Source organism: Panthera leo, chromosome D3 (assembly GCF_018350215.1).
Source record: "Panthera leo isolate Ple1 chromosome D3, P.leo_Ple1_pat1.1, whole genome shotgun sequence".
Taxonomy (NCBI): domain Eukaryota; kingdom Metazoa; phylum Chordata; class Mammalia; order Carnivora; family Felidae; genus Panthera; species Panthera leo.
This window is the reverse complement of record NC_056690.1, coordinates 3,937,672-3,958,536: the sequence shown is the minus strand read 5'-3', so window position 1 is coordinate 3,958,536 and position 20,865 is coordinate 3,937,672. Positions and strand designations below refer to the sequence as shown.

Sequence of the window (20,865 nt, the reverse complement as noted above, 5' to 3'; positions counted from 1 at the left end):
ATCACCCTGCACCAAATGTTCCTTCCCCAGACCACTCTATTTTGGGGAAAATTGTAGATCCCGGACAGCTGTCTTAACTTGGGCTCAAATAAAACTGTTTTCCTTTCTCTTTGAAATTTCAGGGGTGCCTGGGTGGCTCAGACAGTTAAGCATCTGACTTCTGCTCGGGTCATGATCTGAAGGTTCGTGGGTTCAAGCCCCGAGTTGGGCTCTGTGCTGTCATCGCAGAGCCTGCTTGAGATTCTCTCTCTCTCTGTCTCTCTCTCTGCCCCTCCCCTGGTCGTGCTGCCTCTCTCAAAAATAAATAAACATTAAAAAAAATTTTAAATAAAATTTTCAGAAAGGTTTGTTCATTTTGTGTGGACCAAACGCCCACACTTTCTGTGAATTTGTGAATGCCCTTTTGGAGACAAACCCAAGAGTGTATAAGACGCAGCCCAGGTCTCCAAGAATTCCATCCTTACTGGGGAGAGGAAATCTATACAGAGGTGTATTTAAGGAGTGCAGCATGAATAAAAAGTAATTGTACGAATGGATATTGTAACTTACCAAATGCAGGATAGAATGTGGATGGAGGAGTAATCACACTGTTTACAGAGACAATGTGGGACCCTGTTTCCACAACAAAGGGCCGAATTCAACTTCTTTGCAAACACAGGAGCCTCGGGGTGAAATCTGAAACCTGCCCAGCTTGGGGGCGGGAGAGAGGCCGGAAGGAGCAGAGCCCCAGGCGGCAGGTGCAACAAACAAGCAAGAGAACCTGACTCCAGGCTCTTCTTGGGCGGAGCGCTGTCTGCCCCCTCCCCTGCCCGCCTGCATCCTGGGGTTCACCGGGAGGCCTCAGCGGGCGGCACCGCAGAGTTCACAGGGTCTCAGCGCCACACGCCTCTCAGGGCGGCCGCCTGGAAGCCCGCTCCCACCGTGGAACGGCAGGCAGAGCCCCATCCCCGGGACAGGAGCCGGAGGGGCCTCCCACAGCCCCGGGGTCGGCCAAGGGTCAGCCGGGGTCATGTCCTGTGGCCTCCTTTCCTCCCTCCAACACAACACAGTCATCCAATTGCGAGCATTGCTTGTTAAGTTCTGTGTGCACACTGGAAAATTACCAGATTTCCCCGCCCAGCATTGATTGTGCCCACCCTGCATGTCTCCTCCTCCTCTCGATAGCAAGCCGACCGACAGTTACAGTTTCCATGTGGGTGCACACACCCCTGCTACAGGTACGTGTACCTGGGGTGGTGCTGACGCTTTGGGCCCGTGACACAGGTGGGCCCGTGACCCCAACCTGGCCAATTCATTCCCTTGAATGACTGCTTCAAGCGAAATTCAAGGGCGGCAGAGCCAGATTCCTGAAAATAATGGCAGGATTCCTGGGTCAAGCTGTTCCTGAAGCCCGTCATCCCCGGAAATTTTAGCTACAGAAACTAATTTCTTAGTGCAAATTGGTTTTTGCTTTTTACATGTTTTGTTTTGTTCTGTTTTGACACTTGTGCCTGAAAGCGTTCTTATTAATACAGAATGAGCCCGGGCAAACCCCTGCCAGCACTAGGGGAACAGCATAGACTAATACTGGTCTCTGCTCACTAGATGCTCACTGCCTTCCGAGAGGGCCTGCAGTGATATTCCCAGGCACAGTTTCAAAGGGAGGTGACTAGGTTATAAGGAAAAATAAAAGAAAATCACAACTGATCCAGGCTTATGCTTTTCTTACAAATTTCTTTGCAGCTGTGTTCACCTGTGCCTAGTTTTTCACGAGCGACTCGGACATTTACACCCATTTTTCCAAACAGCCTCTCAAGAATCCCAAAGGGACTTCCCGCCTACTTTCGGCACGACAATAAAGCGCTTGCTCCATTTAAATATTTCCCCCAAATCATCCCATAATGCCAGAGACTTCAAATAATTCACCATCTACCACAAGACAAGGTTTCCGTCTGTCTTTGTGCTGTTCAGATAGACGGTCACCATTTCTTAAATAACACTGTGGCCACTGTTGATGTCTCAGCCGTGGAGACCATTGAAACTAAGCAGGATCTCAGAGCTGGAAAGAAATGCCAGAATACGTTGGCTCCACACCTGCCTCCAGGAAGGGAAGGGAGCCGTGATTCCTTCTCCCCTGTGTAGATATTGACGCTCCAGTGGGTTTGATGATGGAAACAAAGGCAAGAGAAATGTAGCATGAATTAAATCTCCTTGCAGCCTGCGGCCCCCTGATAGACACCTGAAACGTGTAGTATGTGACCTTGCTCAAGGAACTCACGGCTGCCTTGATGCCTTAATGTTTTTGTGTGACTAAAGACTAAAAGCAACCATATCTTAACAGCAGCGAGCCCCTCAAGGTCCCCAAATCCCTGCTTTCAAATTCCTTAGGGACTTACGCTCTCCCTAACCCCCGCTCGCTTAAGAGTATATCGTCAGTCTTGTCCCAACCCTAGTGCAGCGCTCCCTGCCCACGGGTCCTGTCCCCGTGCTTTAATAAAATCGCCCTTTTGTACCAACGACGTCTACAGAATTCTTGCTTGGCCCTTGGCTCAAGATCCCCCCCAGGGTCATCGAACTCCCCACAGCCAACACAAGGTTAACGGAGAGTACAGACACTCCGTGCACTGACGAAATCTGGCTGTGACAGAAGGGCGCATCTGGCATTTGCCGGGAGTGATCGTAAGGAGACGCCAGCCCACAGACTCTCCGCTGACAAATTAATCGACGGTGTGGGTTCCATCTCCATCTTCCTCTTACACAGAGCTGGGGATACGTGGACATTCTAGATGGTCATGAAAATGGACAGCCTAGCACTTCACCTCCTGGGGATTTACTTAGAAAATGTCACCCGGGAAGCCTGGAAAGGATATTTGCTGGAGCACTGGTTCCAACAGGGAGATGTTGGAAACAACCTCTAAATGTCCTTGAGCAGGTGTGTGTGAGCACGTGCATGCACGTGTGTGCACCCCCGAGTGTGCATGTGCCCGTGTGTGTGTGCACACATGAGGGCATGTGTGTGTGTGTGTGTGTGTGTGTGCGTGTGCACACGTGTGTTAGGACGTTAAACAGCAGGTGGAAACGTGGTGATATTGGACCATGTATTTGGGTCAGTTGGTCAAGAGCAGGTTGGCATCCAGCTCCTGGCTTCTGTGACCATAGGAAGGTCACTTCGTCTCTTGTGCCACCTCAGCTGTTAAATAAGACATTTTTCAAAGGGTTTCTGGGGATCCAAGAGGGGAACGGGCTGGGCACGTGCACCTGCTCTCCGGGGCACGTGGTCGGATTGCCCTCCTGTCCCCTCTGGATGCGTATGTTTGGCCAACACACTGAGCTCAGCGAGGACTCATTCCTAAGCAGAAGCTGAAAGAGAACAAAAACCCTTGCTCTCCCGTCTGTGCCTCGGGGACAGTGGCTGCTGCAGCAGCCCGGGTCCCGGGGTGACGACGGGGCCCAGCGAAGCACCAGCCGGTCCCTGTCGGCCGCGGCCAGGGAGCAAGAAGGAGCCTCCGCTATTCCAGCTGTTGAAGTCCGGGATCCCAGATAACACCTGCCCGTGTCACTCTGACTCCGTCACCTCAGCCTCAAGGCAAAAACAAAAAACAAAACCCGAAACAGATATTAATTAAATCCCATCAGGAGGGCTCTGTAGCAGATGGGAATCAGCAGGTCCAAAATCGGGTTTCTGTGTTCCGAGGTCGAACGAGTCCCCGCGCACAGAGCGACGGAGGAGATCTGGGTTTCTGGCTGGTGGAGAAGCGGAGCTCGGAGAGGACCCGAGGCCGTGGGCACCCACCCCCGGTGCAGGATCGGAGCCGGGCGGAAAGGGACCCGTCGCTTCTGTAGAACGAGAGAGACGGGCAGCGAGACACAGACAGACGGAAAAGAAAACACACCCTCTCTCTCTCTCTCTCTCTCTTTTTTTTTTTACATTTTTGCATTTAATTTTTTAACGTGATTGAGGTGTAATTGTTATGCATGTTTTTGAACAACAGAAAGTCCCCTGTGCAGGCAGGTAGGGAGGCAGAGAAGGGTGAAGCCTGGAGACGTAGCAAGGTGGAGAGAAAGACAGTCACGGAGACGAGAGAAAGAGAATCAGAGAGAGAGAGAGACACAGTACCTACGAGGGGAGATTGTGGTCTGCGTCCCCTGCCTTCTGATGTCTTTGCTCCTTCTGACTCAGCGGGGTCCACGTATATACTCACGTTGCAGCAAATAATAATTACAGAAGTATCTCTCTAACTCCCCTCTTGGACCTTACTGCTACCCCTTTGACAAAGCTCTGCTTAATTACAACGGTTACTCTGTTGTGTGAAATAAATCTCCTTATACATCTTGGGCTAAATTAAAATTTAATCAAACATGGGCTTGCCACAGATTCAGCAAGCAAATGACAGCTGCTCCGTGAAAACCCAAACCCGATTAGATGCACCACCGAGAGAAGCCCTCCCGAGGAAAAAGCGGAGACCTACTGAAATTCCAGTCCACAGTAATGACTTTATTTAAATATGAATAAACCCTTCTGTGCGGTGTTTTCCCGAGGACTGGCTGGTGCCTGGTGCCGGGGGACTGGGGCGGGCAGGGGAGCCTTGGCTGCGGGCTCTGGCGGGTCCCAGTCCTTCGGTGGGGCCCACGGATGGACAGAGAAAATGGGAAAACGGAGCAGGAAGGAGAAAGCAGACGACAAGGACAGACAAACACGGGGAGGGACAGGGGAGAGAAGGGGGGGTAGGAAATGTTGTGGGAATAAAGAGTTACAGAGAACACGCAGGCGTAAATGAAGTCTGAGAAGAGAACGGCTGTGTGACAAAGGGAAGAAACGCACCAGGGTGGAGACGCCGAGGGACAAGCAAACAGAACAAGGCAGGGGCTGTGAGTCAAGGGCCTGAAGGCGGCCAGAGAGAGATTGGCAGAAGGAAATACCAACACAGGCAGCGAGAAAGACAGAACAAAGAGACAGACACACAGACACGTCTTGCAGCTACCCAAGTCAGGGGCTCTCCGCTCCCAACAAAGTGAACAGGCTCACAGGTGCCTCCAGGGCAGGGACGCGGTGTCGTCAGGGCACCTGTGACCTTCCAGCCGAGGCTGACCGCGTTCCAGCCCGTCACTGTGACATAATCGCAAAGCCAGCACGCCAGGGAGCGCTTCCTTCAAAGTGCGCGGCACGGCAAGGTCACCTCTGGCCACAGGCACCACGCGGAACAAGATGCGTGGCCCCCGGTGCAAGAGGCCCCGGAAAGGCAACCCCAAGGATTAGAAAGAGCAGCAGAGGGCTTACAAGGTAGAGGCATAATTTATTTATGGAAGGCCCACAACAACCTTAGGAGGAGACGCTCTTGGTGCATCCCACATTACAAATGAGGGTGTGAAGACAGAGAGCTTGTCCAAGGTCAAGTGGTGACATACTAGACCTGGGTCTCAAGTCCGGGAGATCATGCTCTTGAACACCACCCTATTTGGCTTATCAATATAATAACATGCTAGCGATGCCTCAAACCCACTCTATACCTCATCTTTGCAGTCGCTGTGGCAGGTACTTTGCACGCTAATCTGCAGAGAGGGAGCCTTTCTTGACTCCTCGCTTCCCGCCATTATTTTTACGCATAACTCACGCTATCTTTTCCCCCTCTTACAGCCATCTCAAAATTATTTATTCAGTTATTTGGTTACGATCTGTCTTATCCAAGTAAAATAAATCCGCAGCTCTCTGCTTTCCCATGAAGCCAGTCCATGAGGGATTCACTGCTCCCAGAATTTCCCTATCCCCCGTGGGTAGAAAACCGGACAAAATATACGACATACCTGTGTTCAGATACTGCAGCCGTGGGTAGCACAAGACCGTGCTCATTGAGAGAAAGGGACAGCACAATGTGAGTCTTACAGGTGTCACCGCTGGGTGTCTGCAGGCATTTTCCAGGCAGCAGCCAGGGGAGGAAGAAACCATCCAGGAGTCAGGCTGACCCAAGGGACAGAGAGTAAAGGTGAAGGTAGTTAAGGCAACTGGGCTGGAAGGAAAGTGTCCGGAGAAAGATCGGCCCCCTTTCTTCTCGGGCTGTGTGCTGTCTGTGTGTGCACAGGTCAAAGTTCCCAAGGCCAAGAAAAGCATCACCAAAAGCCATAAATTGAACTGCTTCCCTGACTCACACATGACGAGGTACACATTCCCACCAGCCAGATGGAGGGACCATATCACACTCTGCATTGGATACACTTGTCAGATGGGTCCTCCCTTTAAAATTGGACTGAATTAGGGGTTCCTGGGTGGCTCCGTCGGTTAGGTGTCCAACCTTGGCTCAGGTCATGATCTCACGGTTCATGGGTTTGAGCCCCGAGTCCGGCTCTGTGCTAACAGCTCAGAGCCTGGAGCCTGCTTTGGATTCTGTGTCTCCCTCTCTCTCTGCCCCTCCCTCGCTCAAGCTCTCTCTCTCTCTCTCTCTCTCTCTCAAAAAAAGAAATAGATACGCACTTTTAAAAATCTAAAATTTGGGGCGCCTGGGTGGCGCAGTCGGTTAAGCGTCCGACTTCAGCCAGGTCACGATCTCGCGGTCCGTGAGTTCCAGCCCCGCGTCAGGCTCTGGGCTGATGGCTCGGAGCCTGGAGCCTGTTTCCGATTCTGTGTCTCCCTCTCTCTCTGTCCCTTCCCCGTTCATGCTATGTCTCTCTCTGTCCCAAAAATAAATAAAAAACGTTGAAAAAAAAATATTTTAAAAATCTAAAATTTGACTAAATTAGCCCTAGAGCAGAGACTACTCTGCACCTGCCCTAATGAAGCTTAAAAACAAGTCTCAAAAGAATCAAATGATCTGCAAGGAACTTAACATCATGGAAGAAAAGAGTCCAATCCTGGTAAAAGAAATACAATGGATCTATGTCTCAAAAATGCAAAATTCACATTGTCCATTAGCCAATAAAAAATTACCGAGCATAATAAAAAGCATAAAAATATGACCCATAGCCAGAAGAGAAAATCAACCAATAGAAACAGATCCACGGATGATGGAGATAATTGACTTAGCATACACGGACCTTAAAATAGTTACTATTAATGTCAACTATATGCTGTAGAATATAAAGGAAAGCATGGATATGACAAGGTGAGCCATAAAACGTATAACAAAAGACTCAAATGGAAATTCAAGAGATGGAAAATGCAGTATTTGAATTGAAAAATGCACCAGATGGGATTAACAGCAGATTATACACTTCAAGGGAAAATAATATGAAGACATCGCAATAGAAAAATATTCAGAATGAATATTCCAATCTGCTGTTGTAGCTTGAAAACAGCTGCTGTCAATACACAAACAAATAGGCGTGGGTTTGTTCCAATAAAACTTTATTTACAACACCGGGCAGCGGGCCAGATTTGGCCTGACGTCCTGGTTTGCCAACCCCCGCTCTCGACGATCGTCCTACCAAGCTCATCAAAACCGCTTCTCCTCAAAGTGCTCCTGTCTCAGTCAGTTGTAGCTCGGTCCTCTCTGTTTTTCTGGATAAAAATCTCGGCGTCCTCATTCTCTCATACGCAATATGAAAGTCAAAATCAAACCTTCTCAGATCTTCCTTCCAGACTACGGCCACTTTGTACCGATGCCCCCTGGAGAACTCGATCTTCGGCTGAAGCTGCCATTAGCTCTTGGCTCAATGACTGCCATACTCCCCCAAGTAGCCCTGACTTCTGGTCTAATTCCTCGTCAGTCTTTGCAGCGGTCACAACAAGCCTGCTGAAATGTCTAAGGGAACTTGCTTTTCTCAACACCCATCTCACTTATCCACAATGTGTGATTCTGGATGAAGCCTTTATAAAAAGGGCCTCTAGGGTGACCCACAGTGTCCAATGCCGTCTTACTCATTCACCACATCTCCCTCTTGCCCCCTTATCCTACCTGGCCTTGCATGTCTAGTTAGCTTGTTAATGTTTTCCATTTACTCATTCAACACCTGTCTCCTGGGCACCCAACTCTGTGTATGATCATGTGCTTACTTAGATGGTTCTATAGCGAAGGACCCTTCCCACACACTCTGCATCGAAGATCCCGATATATCTTTCCAGGGGAGGTTAAATTAGCCTTGTTCCTCAACGCCCACTGCCCAACCTGAAATGCAGCTGTCATTGGAAAGATGGGAGGGTGGTGAAGAGGAGAGGAAAAGGGGAAAAGCCAGCAGAAAAAAGGAATGGAATGAGGGAGAAAGGACACAGGCTGAACATATGCTCCTTGGAAGACAGCACCCGTTTGGAAAGCCGTATGACTGACCTTGGCTATCTCTGCCCCTCCTTCCACTGCTCTTTCTTTGACAACTATTTCCTGAACGCCCCCCTAGATGTCAAGTGGTCTTCTAGGTCATGAGGATGGATGATAGTGACAAATATGAGCTACCATCATGGAACTAAGAAACATTCCTCTGAGGACCGAGAGACAAGTCAGCAGACAAACACGTGTCACGAGGCAACTGTGGGGCGTGCCAAGTGCTATGAAGGTGTGACGGGGCGGACGGGGAGCCCAGCGCGGAAGGCGTCAGCTCATCCTGACAAGAGATGATGCACTTGGCTCGGGTGTTGGTAGTGTAGACGGAAGGCAGTGGTTGGATTCTGGATATGCTCTGGAGAGCAGAGGCACTGTCACTTCCTCATGGACTGGACGCATGTGGTTGTTAGCAATGCAGAAGCATCGTGGACGCCTCCTAGATTAGTATTCCAAGCAGCTGGGAGGACGGCAGTGCTGTCTGTGGAGTCAGGGAAGATTCCGTCTGCTGACACGAAGAATGCAGCTGGGAGAACCTCCTGATCCCAGCAATTACCGAAAGCTTGGCTTAGCGGCCCCTTAGCAAATCAGATTTCCAAAGCCAAATGTTGCTGGAAGAGGTGATTAGCAGGAATTTCACTCTAGAAGGAACTTGTTTGCACAGTCACAAGTGATGCCCTTTGAACTGGAGCTCGCATCAGAATCCCTGTGTAATCCAGGGACCGGGAACCAAACACTTCATCAATTGGCAATGGAAGAAGGAGGAGCCTTCTTCCAACAAATGCCTCCGTCCAAGTGACTGTCTGACAGATGATTAATTACCTGAGAGGCACTTGCTGGTCTGATGCTACTGAAGGTCTGTGTGCCCACGCTGGGATGGTGACATCCAGCGGCCGCGCCACTAAAATCCGTGGTGGCCACTTAATGGAGGCCACGGTCATCTTCACAGGTGGCTCTCCAAGTAGTTGTTCCTTATCCCAGGAGAGAGCTGGGACTCGGGAGATGTGGGGTTTTAGTCAGCACAGCCCCTACCTGGCCAGGTTTCATAAACAAATTTTCTCTCGGAGACTGGAGAACAGGCAAAAAAAAAATGAGCTGGGTAAAATCGTCTCTGCGATGCCTCAGTTTCCCTCGGAGGCTGAGTTCGATGGAATGATCTCCAGGGTTGCCATCCAAATCAGGTATCATCTGTGAACTCTCTGTGTTACTGAAACACATCTGATTGGCAGATGAGGGGACACGGAAGCTCAGAGATGTCTGGGGTCTTGCCCCCACTCACACAGTCACACATTCCTGGAGTCATCACCAGAGCAATTGTCCCCCTGTCTGGCTGGGAAGGCCCTAGGGCAGCAATCAGTCCCTCGAGGTCCCCAGGGAGATCACCAGGGGCAGCAGAAATGGAAGATAAATGGTGCCAGAGAGACCTGGTGCCCGTCACCCTCTGCCTCCCAGAGTCTTAGAAAGACTTAGACAAGCCTTGAGCTTGGTGAGGCGGTTTGTTTGGCTTTTATGGAATAATTTTAATAAGTGTCTTTATGGTTTTTTTTTTTAATTTAAACATGTCTTTGGAAAATAACATAAAAGACGGAAAAATGAAAGAAAAAAACCTCAAAGAACAGCAAAAAATAGTCCACCGTTTCCTAGGCTTCCTAAAGAAACTCACGCGTACGTTATCACTGTCTAGAGATACGTCCACTCCGACAGCTGTATCTGTATCTGTCTTATTTCTACGTGGACAGTTAAGTTCATGTTGTTACCGTCTCCCCAGCAGCTTGGAGGCCAATGGACCATCTTTCAGCATTCCTCCAAGGCATATCGTGCAACCCTTCCAGGATCTAGAGAGCTTGGCTAAGGGGTCAAAAATGTAAACTATTTTGGGGTGCCTGGGTGGCTCGGGTCAGTAGAGCATCTGACTTCAGTTTGGGTCATGATCTCATGGTTCATGAGTTTGAGCCCCGCGTCTGGCACACTGCTGTCAATGCAGAGCCCTCTTGGGAGCCTCTGTCCCCTCTCTTTCTCTCTCTGCCCCTCCCCCACACGCGCTCTCTCTCTTTCTCTCTCAAAAAAAAATAAACGTTAAAAAATTTTTTTTAATGTAAACTGATTTATTTAGGGGCCGCTCTCCTTCTAGAGCACTTGTTCTTAAAAATATGTCTTCAGTCCATGCTTTTCCTCAGGGGATGGTGGGTGGGGTTATAGAAGAAGAAAAAATAGCGGTTGTCAAAGAAACTCGGGCTTGAGCTCACGGTCTTCCTTGGGATATTCTGGTAGACCTCAGCTGGCCTCACCCGTGCTAAACCACAGGGACAGGCAAGGACCCCCGTCCAGCCAGGAAACCACACTGGAAGGGCTCAGGAGCCTGCCCCTTGCTCCACATGCTGTCTGTTGCACACACTTTGGGAATCTGTGTATCGTACGAGTGCACGAACAGAAGAGAGAGTGAGTGACGTGTGCAACGGGAAATCCAACAAAAGAAACCTCCCGAGGATGATGTCATCGGGCACCTGGATCTGAAGACAAACTTGACTTCGCTTTAAATCAGTTACAGGGGCACTGGGGTGGCTCCGTGGTTAAGCGTCCGACTCTTGGTTTCGGCTCAGGTCATGATCTTGCAGTTTGTGGGTTCGAGCCCTGCATCGGGCTCTGCGCTGACAGTGTGGAGCCTGCTGGGGATTCTCCCTCCCTCCCGCTCTCTCTGCCCCTCCCCACTCAGCTGTCTCTGTCTCTCTCAAGGTAAATAAATAAACTTAAAAGAAAAGATTTGAGATAACAATTAAAAATTAGAAAACCAAATTCATCTTAAAAATTTAGGGTCTGTCATGAAAACGTGGAGCAGTGAGAAATCCTGGACTGTGACTGTCCCCTGGAGATAGGGGAGCCAAGTGGCGTCCCCTGTAGGTGGCAATGAGCCCCAGTCAAGGGCCTCCCTCACTCACTTTTCTCCTACCTCCATGACCTTCACTCACCCCCATCCGAACCCAGTTCCTGGAGAAATTTGACTTTAAGCCCCTCGCCCCGTGGTGTCCATAGCACCGTTGTAGGCATGGGGGGGGGGCGGTTATAAACATGTGATGTGATGGGGTCCTGTCCCCAGGAGGCTTATGATTAGGAAGACTGCAAGAACACCCAACCTGCTGGGTTGCCCTGGCCCTTTGCACCTGGGAAACGCGTCTCCATGGCATAGACAGCCTCTGTGACTGATAAGCACCCTGGACAGCAGCCTGTCACTGCCCCTGTGGAGGACTGGGCAGACTCAGCCCCATCACAGGCAATGCTCAGAGCACCTGTCCCCTCCCCTCCTAGCCGGTCAGAGGGCCAGCAAGGTCAGGGCCAGCCCGACATGTGGAGGGGAATAGGGGCCACCTTGCCATAGTTTTCTTTGGCTGCCCTCAGATGGAGACTCAGAGCAGCCCCAGGGGGACTCACAGGGTGCTCAGGGGTAGGGACTCCCACCCTAGACACTAGGGCATCCTGTTTCTTGCTGCCCACAGATTCTAGTGCTGGTTTCTTCCTCCTCAGGGAGGGTAGGACTGCATGATCGTCACCAGCCACGGTGACATCTTCCAGGGTCAAACGTGGTCCTGGGAAAGGCGGAGAGGTGGCAGACCTCCCCCCCGAGGCCACAGCACCTCTTCCCTGGGTCTGCTCCAAAGCCTGGCTCCTGGTCTCAGAAGAGAACCAGCAGCTTCTCCAGCTGGGTCTCAATAAATAAATGAAGGTAAGGGTAGCTCCACCCAAGGGTGTCAGTGGCTTCGCTTGGTCTTTGACTGTGGGACAGAATACTTCCTCCTCTATGAAAGAACCTTCCCCCCAAAGCAGGAGAATTCTCCCCCTTGGATGGAAGGTCCTTGCTGCCTTCACCGATGCCAAGAACTGAGTCTCCCTCACCCGTCCCGGCTCCCACCGTGGAGTCCAGCACACGGGCCCTCCATCGGGTGTGTGGAAGGAAGGACTGGCCACCTGTCCCCCAAATCTGAACGGCACTCCCCAGTTCACCAAGCATTTCAGGACTTCTGGTCCAACACAGCGGCTGACCACTTGGTTTATCTCATTTCTCCCCCCGGGACTTCATTAAACTGAGACTAAAAGGGGGCGCCTGGGTGGCTCAGTCGGTTAAGCGTCCAACTTCGGCTCGGGTCACGATCTCGCGGTGTGTGAGTTCGAGCCCCGCGTCGGGCTCTGTGCTGACTGGTCAGAGCCTGGAGCCTGTTTCGGATTCTGTGTCTCCCTCTCTCTCTGACCCTCCCCCGTTCATGCTCTGTCTCTCTCTGTCTCAAAAATAAATAAATGTTAAAAAAAAAAATTTTTAAACTGAGACTAAAGGAATAAAAAGTGGAAAGCCCTCACCAAAAAGGGGCCTTCGGTGATCAAAGATCAGACCCATCCTTTCTGGAACCGTGGTGACTGATGAAGTAAGGGGGGTGCTTAAAGGAGGATGTGAAGAATGGATTAGCATTGGAGTGAGGCGTCAGCTTCTGCAAATGTGACAAATTTAAGCACAAAAATATATGTAAAACTAATAAATATCTAAGCAGAGGAAAGTGGGAAGGAGTCCAAGGGTACCGTTCACGCATCTGTCAAAGAAGGGAGTCAGTTAATACCAGCACTGTCTTCAGTGACAGAAAATTCTTTATCTGTGCTAATAAGGTCACCACCAGCTACACGTGGCTTTCTGGCACTTGAAACGCGGCTAGTGCAACTGAGGAACTGAATCTTAATGGTATTTAATGTCAGTTAATGTTAATTTAAATAACCACATGTGACCAATGGCCGCCACATTGGACAGCTCAGACGCTGTCCTGTGTCAGAGAGGTATGTGCACACCCACGTTCACAGCAGCGTTATTCACAACCGCTAAGGTAGGGAAACAACCTAAACGGTCAATGGATGAGCCGACAAATAAAATGTGATATATAGGAATAGATACACGAACACTAGTCATCTTTTAAAAAGAAGGAAGCCCGGCCATTCGGAACAACATGGATGAATCTGGAGGACATCATGCGACGTGAAATAAGCCAGACCCAGAAAGACAAACACTGATCTCATTTTTGCGTGGAATCTAAAAGAGCTGAATGCATAGAAACACACAGTGATGTTTGCCAGGGGGTGGGGGCTGCAGGAAACGGGGAGATGTTGGTCAAGGGCACAGAGTCTCAGTTATGAATAAGATGGGTGAATGCTGGGGATCTAGTGGGCAGGACGGACTTCAGTTAGCGATACTGTGTTGTATACTTGAAAGTTGCTAAGAGGGTACATCCTAGGTGGTCTCGCCACACGCACGCGCACGTACGCAGAAAATGGTGACTACATGAGGTCCCTGCTACTAACTAGCTTGATTGTGGTAATCGTTCCACGATGTATGTGTACATCAGAACATCACCCTGTATACCATCAATGCACACAATTTTTATTTGTCACTTATGCCCCAATAATCTGACAACACAAATAAATAAAATAAGTAAATAAGTAAATACAGACATACAAATAAATGAAACAGTATAATAATAGACATAAGGTGGAGCTCCAGTCAGTGACTCGTTTCGCCTGGAACTTTCCGCCGGGCCACAGCGAGGTGTTTCAACGATCAGCGTATCTTGTAGCGATTGGTTTTTGAAGCTCAGACATTTCACATTGGATTCACTGCCTTCTGTTAAATCTAAGCGAAACGGGAAACTTAGCACTTGAGAAAGTAGCGGCGCACGGAGGATGACGTCATTGTTAGAAAGCACGAGGTCGTCTGCCGTCCACTCGTCCGGCCATCTCTGTGCAGGGTCGTGGACTTAGATGTGGAGTGACGCGTCTAGAATGTCAGCGAAGGCCCTGCCGGGGCTGCCGGGATTCTGAGGTTTCCTGGAGCCCTTTGGAATGTTTACAGCGAGCATGCGTCCTTTTCCCTGACAACCATGGAGCAGGGCCTCCATCCAGCGGCAGGGCGGGGGTGGGGCTGGCGGAGGGAGGCCACACCTTTCCGGGCTGACAGGTGCCCGAGGCAGGTGCCCCACGGCAGGTGCTGCGCTGAGCGCGGGGTGGGGCTGCGGGGGGCGCCTTCCTGGCTCCCACTTGGCCCCCGGGGGCGGGGGGGGGGGGCAAGGGCTTGAGGAGGCAGGTAGGTAGGTAGGTGGGAAGAAGACTGCGCAGGGGCAGGTGTGCAGGGACCTTCCAGGGGGAGGGGAGCGCGGGGCAGGTGTGGCCACAAGCTGGTCTGCGCGCGCCATCTAGTGGGCGCCCCGGGGACGGTCGGTTTGGGCAGGAGCCGCTGGAGCCAATCAGAATCGCCGTCTTGCCGGTTGTGAAATCAAGGCCCTTTGGGGAGAGGTGTGCAGGGCTCCGCGCTAAGCTATGCAAAAAAAAAAAAAAAAAAAAAAAAAAAAAAAAAAAAAAGGAGGGGGGAGTGCATTGCCACATTTCCTGCGCGTTTCCCTCTGGGGTGCGCGGGGAGGGCGGGGGCCTAAGGATTCTTTACAGCCGCATCTAATCCAACTGGTCAGTGACCCTGGCCCCTGGTTACAGAGTACTTTCAAAGTCACCACTACTCTTAAGGGTCCCCCCTTTAAGGGCACTGGTATGCTGAAGAGAAGCGGCGGTTAACGTTCACTGGGCCCATGTCATGGGACAAACAGTGGGCATATATTGTTGTCTCATTTCACCCACAAGGGAACCCAGAATTACATCATTATAGAGAAAGATCTAGGTTCCCCTGGGCATAGGAATGCATCTTATGTCTCTGGGTTTCAAGAGGTGGGGGAGCTGGTGTAAAGAAAGGGTCTTAACCAGCGCCCCCCAACTGTGGAAAGGGGCTGGTCCCTATACTGTCAGCTTGGAGGCGGCACCTTGGAGGCTGGGTGCAGGAAATAACTTAGTTCACCTGGTAAGAGGAAAGGTGGTTTTTCTTCTCAAAAGGAACCGTATCTTCTCAGAATACAGCCTCCTGATGATTTTGCCATCTTGAAGGGTGTGTGTACAACGGAGGCAAATAAAACCCTTTATATAATAACACTCAATTTTGTCATTTGGGACTCATCATCCAACAAAACAAAACAATCCCCCAACAGAAGCCTTTGATGGATGTGCCTCTCGACGGATGTTTTCGCGAGACGGGTCATAAATATTAATGGTATTGACAGAGCCTTAAAAATGTGCCCTGTCACATTCCGTCTGCAACAGAAACACTCGGGATTCTCTCGCTTTGTTTCTCTGAGTGACAGTCACTAGTTTCTTTCACGGACTTGTTTAGTTGGGTCTATGCTTCCCTTTCATCTTCAGAAATTACCCATCAGTAAAAGGTTTTCCTGAGTTGACTCGGGTCAACTGAACTGAACATCTTAATGGGTTTTCCCTTCACCTTTTCTGCCTTCCCTACTAGAGCGTGCATCCTCGCATCGATCCTTTTATCCCCGGATTTTTATTGTGTGCCGGGAAATGGCGTAACCTCAGAACGTTAAGTGAACGTTGTGGAACCGGGTTTGCTGGCCGTGTTCACCAGTGTCCACGTCCTGGGTTGTTGGCGGTGGGTGGTTGAATGGCCCTGGACGTGTTGGGCGGCTGTCCACTGTGTGGAATATATGATATATACATTCCTATATATATATATTTCCTATCACCCAGCAAAGACGGTTATCGCTGGTCATCCGCACCGTGTGTTGACTGGGTGATCTGGGGCCAAGGAGGAAAGAAACTGGCAAGTGTCAATATGGCAGGCTGAAGTCCTAAAATAAGTTTGTAGATGAAAAACCACAGGACAATGGTTTGCAAAATGACCCCACCTACAGGCGGTGCTCTACTCGGGACTCCTTGAGTGCTGTCTGGGTTTTCTCGCATCTTTGGGGGAGGCCAGTGTTGTGTTGTGGTGCACCCACAGAAATGTGCATTTCTGGCACATTTAGGGGCTCATCTTTATTTACGGAGCAATCTGACAGGGGTGCTGGGGTTGCATAGCGTTTTAATTGCCCGCTGCTGGAGCCGGCAAGGCCGATGTGTGTTACGCGCCTCTCTTGTTCGCGGGAAAATTGGCTCGGAAATAATGGCTGGCGATTGGAGCGCTGCGATGCAGTGCGACCAAAGCAGGTAGTCTCTCTTTTTAGCGTATGCAGTTTTTAATCATCACTTTGGCTGTCTCCAAATCCCCTAACCTGCGGAAAGGTGGCCTTTCTGGGACATCCGTCCTCCTGCTCTCAGACTTAAGTAGCTTCTATACGCTTATTTTGTCGTATTTTTTTACATGTAAGCTTTTTATTTTGGAGTGAGTTTAGGCTTGTGGGAAGTTGTAAAATTAGGACCAAGGAGCCCGTGTATGCTCCCCACAACAGTGACGTCTGACATGGTAGATGTACAATGTCAAGATCAAGAAATGAGTATTAATACGTAACCCTTAACTCGACCGTACACCTTATTCGATTTCAGCCTTTTTTTTTTAGCCCGAGTTCATGTGCGTGCCGCTCTCTACGATTTAACCCCGTATTCAGATTCGTGGAACCAGTGGTAAATTAGATGCAGAATTCCACCGTGGGTACCGAAGATCTCGCTGGTACGCCCAGCGACCACACTGCCCCCCTCTGCCTATTTCCCTGCTGACCACGAATCTGACCATCTCTGCTGTTCTGTCATGTCAAACATGGAAATTAAGTGAAGTCTTAGAAGATGTAACACTTTCCAGTCAGTATTTGTTTTGCACTAAGCACTTGGTCCTTCGTGCCCTTTCAGGCAGTTCTGCTCATGGAAGCTGTTCCTTTGCGCGCCTGAGGGGTACTCCGTGCTTCGGCCATACCAGCGCCCGCCCAAGCGTCCACCTGCTGAAAGAGATCCAATTTCTCTGTGTCCTCACCGGCATTTGGTGGCGTCCCTCGTTTTGGCTTCAGCCATCCTAACGTGTACTGCTCTGTCTCCCGTGGTCTGGTCCCGAGTGGCTCATGATGCTGAGCACGTGTTCATGTGCTTCTCACCTGTGCGTCCTCCGTGGGGAAATATCCGTGTTTGCCCATGTTCCTATAGGATTTACTGTTGTTGTTGTTTTCTGTTGGGTGTTGCAAGTCCTTCAGGGTTAAGTCCTCTTGACCCAGAATGTTCTGCTGGGCTGATTTTTGTTTTCTTTTTTTGTCTCTCTTTGCCTCACAGGTCAACTTTTGGAGACGCCTGTCCTGGTGACTCTGCCTCAGTTAGCTCTCTCCTTTCTATTCTCATTAACTTCTAAGTGTTTGGTTGGTTGGTTTGTGTTTTGTGTCTTCCCTTCTGCACTGCTTTCGTATTTGCGTGAGATACTGTTGGGTTCATTTGTTCGTTTTATGCTTAGGGGTGTGATTTTTTTTAGTCCTTATCTTTGTTGACATTTCTCCTGCATCCACGAGTGAAGACCATTCAGGATGCAGAAGACGTGTTACTCCTCTGCCCACGTGCCCTCCTCTCAGGCCCCCCTGCTTCAGGTAAACAACCTTGGCGTCAGCTGCCTTAGATTCCTGGGTATCATCTTTCTATACAGATGAGCAGACAAAGGTGTGTTTTTGTATTTTCTCTTCTGTCTGATACAAAAGGTAGAATGTGTACTTAGCAGTATCTTCTGGAAGCCACAGTTCCTAGACATTCTCTTCTTTCCTGTTTCCAATAGCAAGGGGCCCCACTGTGTGATGCCCGGCAGTTTATCCACGCTCCTGAGCTTGGACAGCATGGTCACCAGCCCCCAGGACGTCCCAGTGGCTCTTTGGCAGCCCCCTCCCATGATCGACGGCAGAAGGGAAAAATCAGGTGATAAAAACCACAGTTCCATCCTGAGCCCTCTCTTCCTTGGCTGCTGTCTCTGGGATCACTCGCTCTGTGGAAAGCCAGCTACCATGTTGTGAAGACACGCAGGTCTGACGGGAACCCGTGTGGTAGAGAACCGAGTTCCCGGCCAACAGACAGCAAGGAACCGAGGCCTGTCAATGACCAATGAGTGAGCTTGAAGGGACCTTCCATTCCTGGTCGAGCTTGACGCGACTGCACCCCCATCTGACAGCTTGACCACAACGTCGTGAGAGACCCTGAACCAGAGACATCCAGCGAAGCCATCGTGGGTACATGCTTGACCCACACAAGCTGTGAGACAATAATTACTGGCTGTTTCGGGTGGCTAAGTGGTGGTATTGCTTGTTACACGGCAACAGATGCTCAAGGTGGGCGTGTACATCGTTTCCAATAAGTTGCAAGGGTGCTGGATAGCACTGTGCACTTGTGTCCTTCATATCGTTCGGACATTTTCCCCACGATCTAGACCCAAAGAGGACATATGGAATGCAGCACGTCAAGTACATGTACACATACATTAAAAACAAACAAACAGGGGCGCCTGGGTGGCGCAGTCGGTTAAGCGTCCGATTTCAGCCATGTCACGATCTCGCGGTCCGTGAGTTCGAGCCCCGCGTCAGGCTCTGGGCTGATGGCTCGGAGCCTGGAGCCTGTTTCCGATTCTGTGTCTCCCTCTCTCTCTGCCCCTCCCCCGTTCATGCTCTGTCTCTCTCTGTCCCAAAAATAAATAAAAAACGTTGAAAAAAAAAATTTAAAAAAACAAACAAACAAACAAACACGTCACACGATTTGAGATCTTGGTTCTTGTCATTGTTCATGGCAGAAAACCCAATGTTCATTTCATAATAGAGAGAAACTATAAATCCCAATGCAGACCAGGAGGAATAAACCCAATGAATTTTACAACATAGGCAGCGGCGTGCGTTAGCATGCACTGGCTTTCAAGTGAGATAATAAAATGTACGGCATTCGAAACAATAAAGCCACTTATGTTTTGTAACAAGAAGCATCGTGGGACTCAAGCAGGGAAGAAATGCACGGAATAAAGACGCGGGATAGGAGGACAAAATATTAATAGCAGTTCCTTATAATTTATGCTTCCCGATTTTTCACCAATGAACCTTATATATTTGTTTAATTATTATTTTTGTTTGTTTTGAGTGTACTGCAGATTCACACGCAGCTGTAGGAAATAAAGCAGAGGCACCTAAGCTCCATTCATTGAGCTCCTGCCAAGGGTACCATCTTGCGTAAGTATAGCACAATGTCACAACCAGGAAGTATACCTGTATACAACCTACTGACAGTATTCAAATTTGGGTACTTTTACGTACATCCGTTTGTGTCTTTGTGCATTTAGGTCCATGTAATTTTTTTCACCCGTGAAAATGTGTCTAATCACCACCACAAGCAAGAGTAGCTTCCTCACCACATGATGTCCACCTTAATTCCAGAGCCCATCCTTCCAATTGTCCCTGTGCCCCTGCCAGTCCCTAGGTCCTGGCCACCACAAATCTGTCCTCCTTCCCTATAATTTTCTCCCTTCAAGATTGTTATATTAAGGGGTTCATATAGGATGAAAAATTTGGGGATCCCGTTTGGGATTTGGGATGTGCCAAATGTAACCACTCACCCACTGAAGATATTTGAGTTGTTTCGAATTTTTGCCTACTACAGATAAAACTGCTATGAGGATTCATACGCAGGTCTGTGTGTGTGTGTGTGTGTGTGTGTGCACGCGCACGCATAAGTTTTCATTTCCCTGGAATAAATGACCAAGAGTGCCATGCTGAGTTACTTGACACCTTGTACTGCTTTTTAAATTTCACACTAAAAAGAAAAAAAAAAATTCCAAAGGTGAAGCAGGCATAAAAGTGAGATTTTATTCCAACAGTTGGGATTACTTGATCTAGTTCATCTAGATCCCAAGATTTTAGACGCAAATGAAGATAATTACCTAATTTCATCTTTATTTTTCTTAACTTTTTTTTTGAGAGAGAGAGTGCGTGTATGCACATGTGAGGGAGGGGCAGAGAGAGAGAGAGAGAGAGAGAATCCCAAACAGGCTCCCCCATGCTGTCAGCACAGAGCCCGACATAGGGCTCGATCCCTCAAACCGTGAGATCATGACCTGAGCCGAAATCAAGAGTCGGACGCTTAACCAACTGAGCCACCCAGGCACTCCCTAATTTCATCTTTAAAGGAAATGGTCCAGAGGATTCATAGGGAAGGAATGGTATTTTCCCAAACCAGCCAACACCATCAGTAGAGGAAACTTTTCTCAACTCATGAAAAGGCCATTCAACAAAAGTCCACAGGGGAGAATGCTTTTCATGGACCCAGCACTTTCCCATTCAGTGCCATTTCATGGCTTTCAGTTGTCTTCTCTGCTGTCACTAAGGCTCCCAGGAAAACAGAGGGAATAGCGACCACCGTTGTTAACTGGGTGTAGACATTCCTCTCGCAGTTTCGGTGGTATACTTAGCTTCAATGGTATCTGTTCAAAATGGAAGACATGGCCACCTTGGCGATAAATGTGCTTTCATTGCAAATGTTTAATTATAAGCTGTCTCCATTTCAATTTAAAATAACTTCACTTCTTAAGAAAGAACTGTTACCAAGAAAACAGAGTGGAAAAATATCCACAGCAGTGATCGTCACTCAGCTCGCTGAAACTCTCTCAAAGCAGAGAACCCCCCCACCCCCCTGGCACCAAATACAGAAGGTTGATGGCCACGGGTCTCATACATGTCCCCTTACAGACCCAGACGTTACCAACCAGCCCTGTGTCCCCACCAGCTGGACGACGGTGGTCTTCTCCTGAACCACAGACGCCGTCCTCCAATGCATACCTGGGTCTCCTGCT

At 49.5% G+C, this 20,865-nt stretch overlaps 1 long non-coding RNA gene across 1 annotated transcript; it reads left to right on the top strand.

Annotated features, from left to right (window-relative positions):
- The first annotated feature begins 13,985 nt into the window (after positions 1-13,985).
- Positions 13,986-18,412, top strand: LOC122203606. The gene is made up of 2 exons (XR_006195266.1): positions 13,986-14,232; positions 17,824-18,412. It is a non-coding gene; the product is annotated as an uncharacterized LOC122203606 (long non-coding RNA).
- The last annotated feature ends 2,453 nt before the right edge of the window (positions 18,413-20,865 follow it).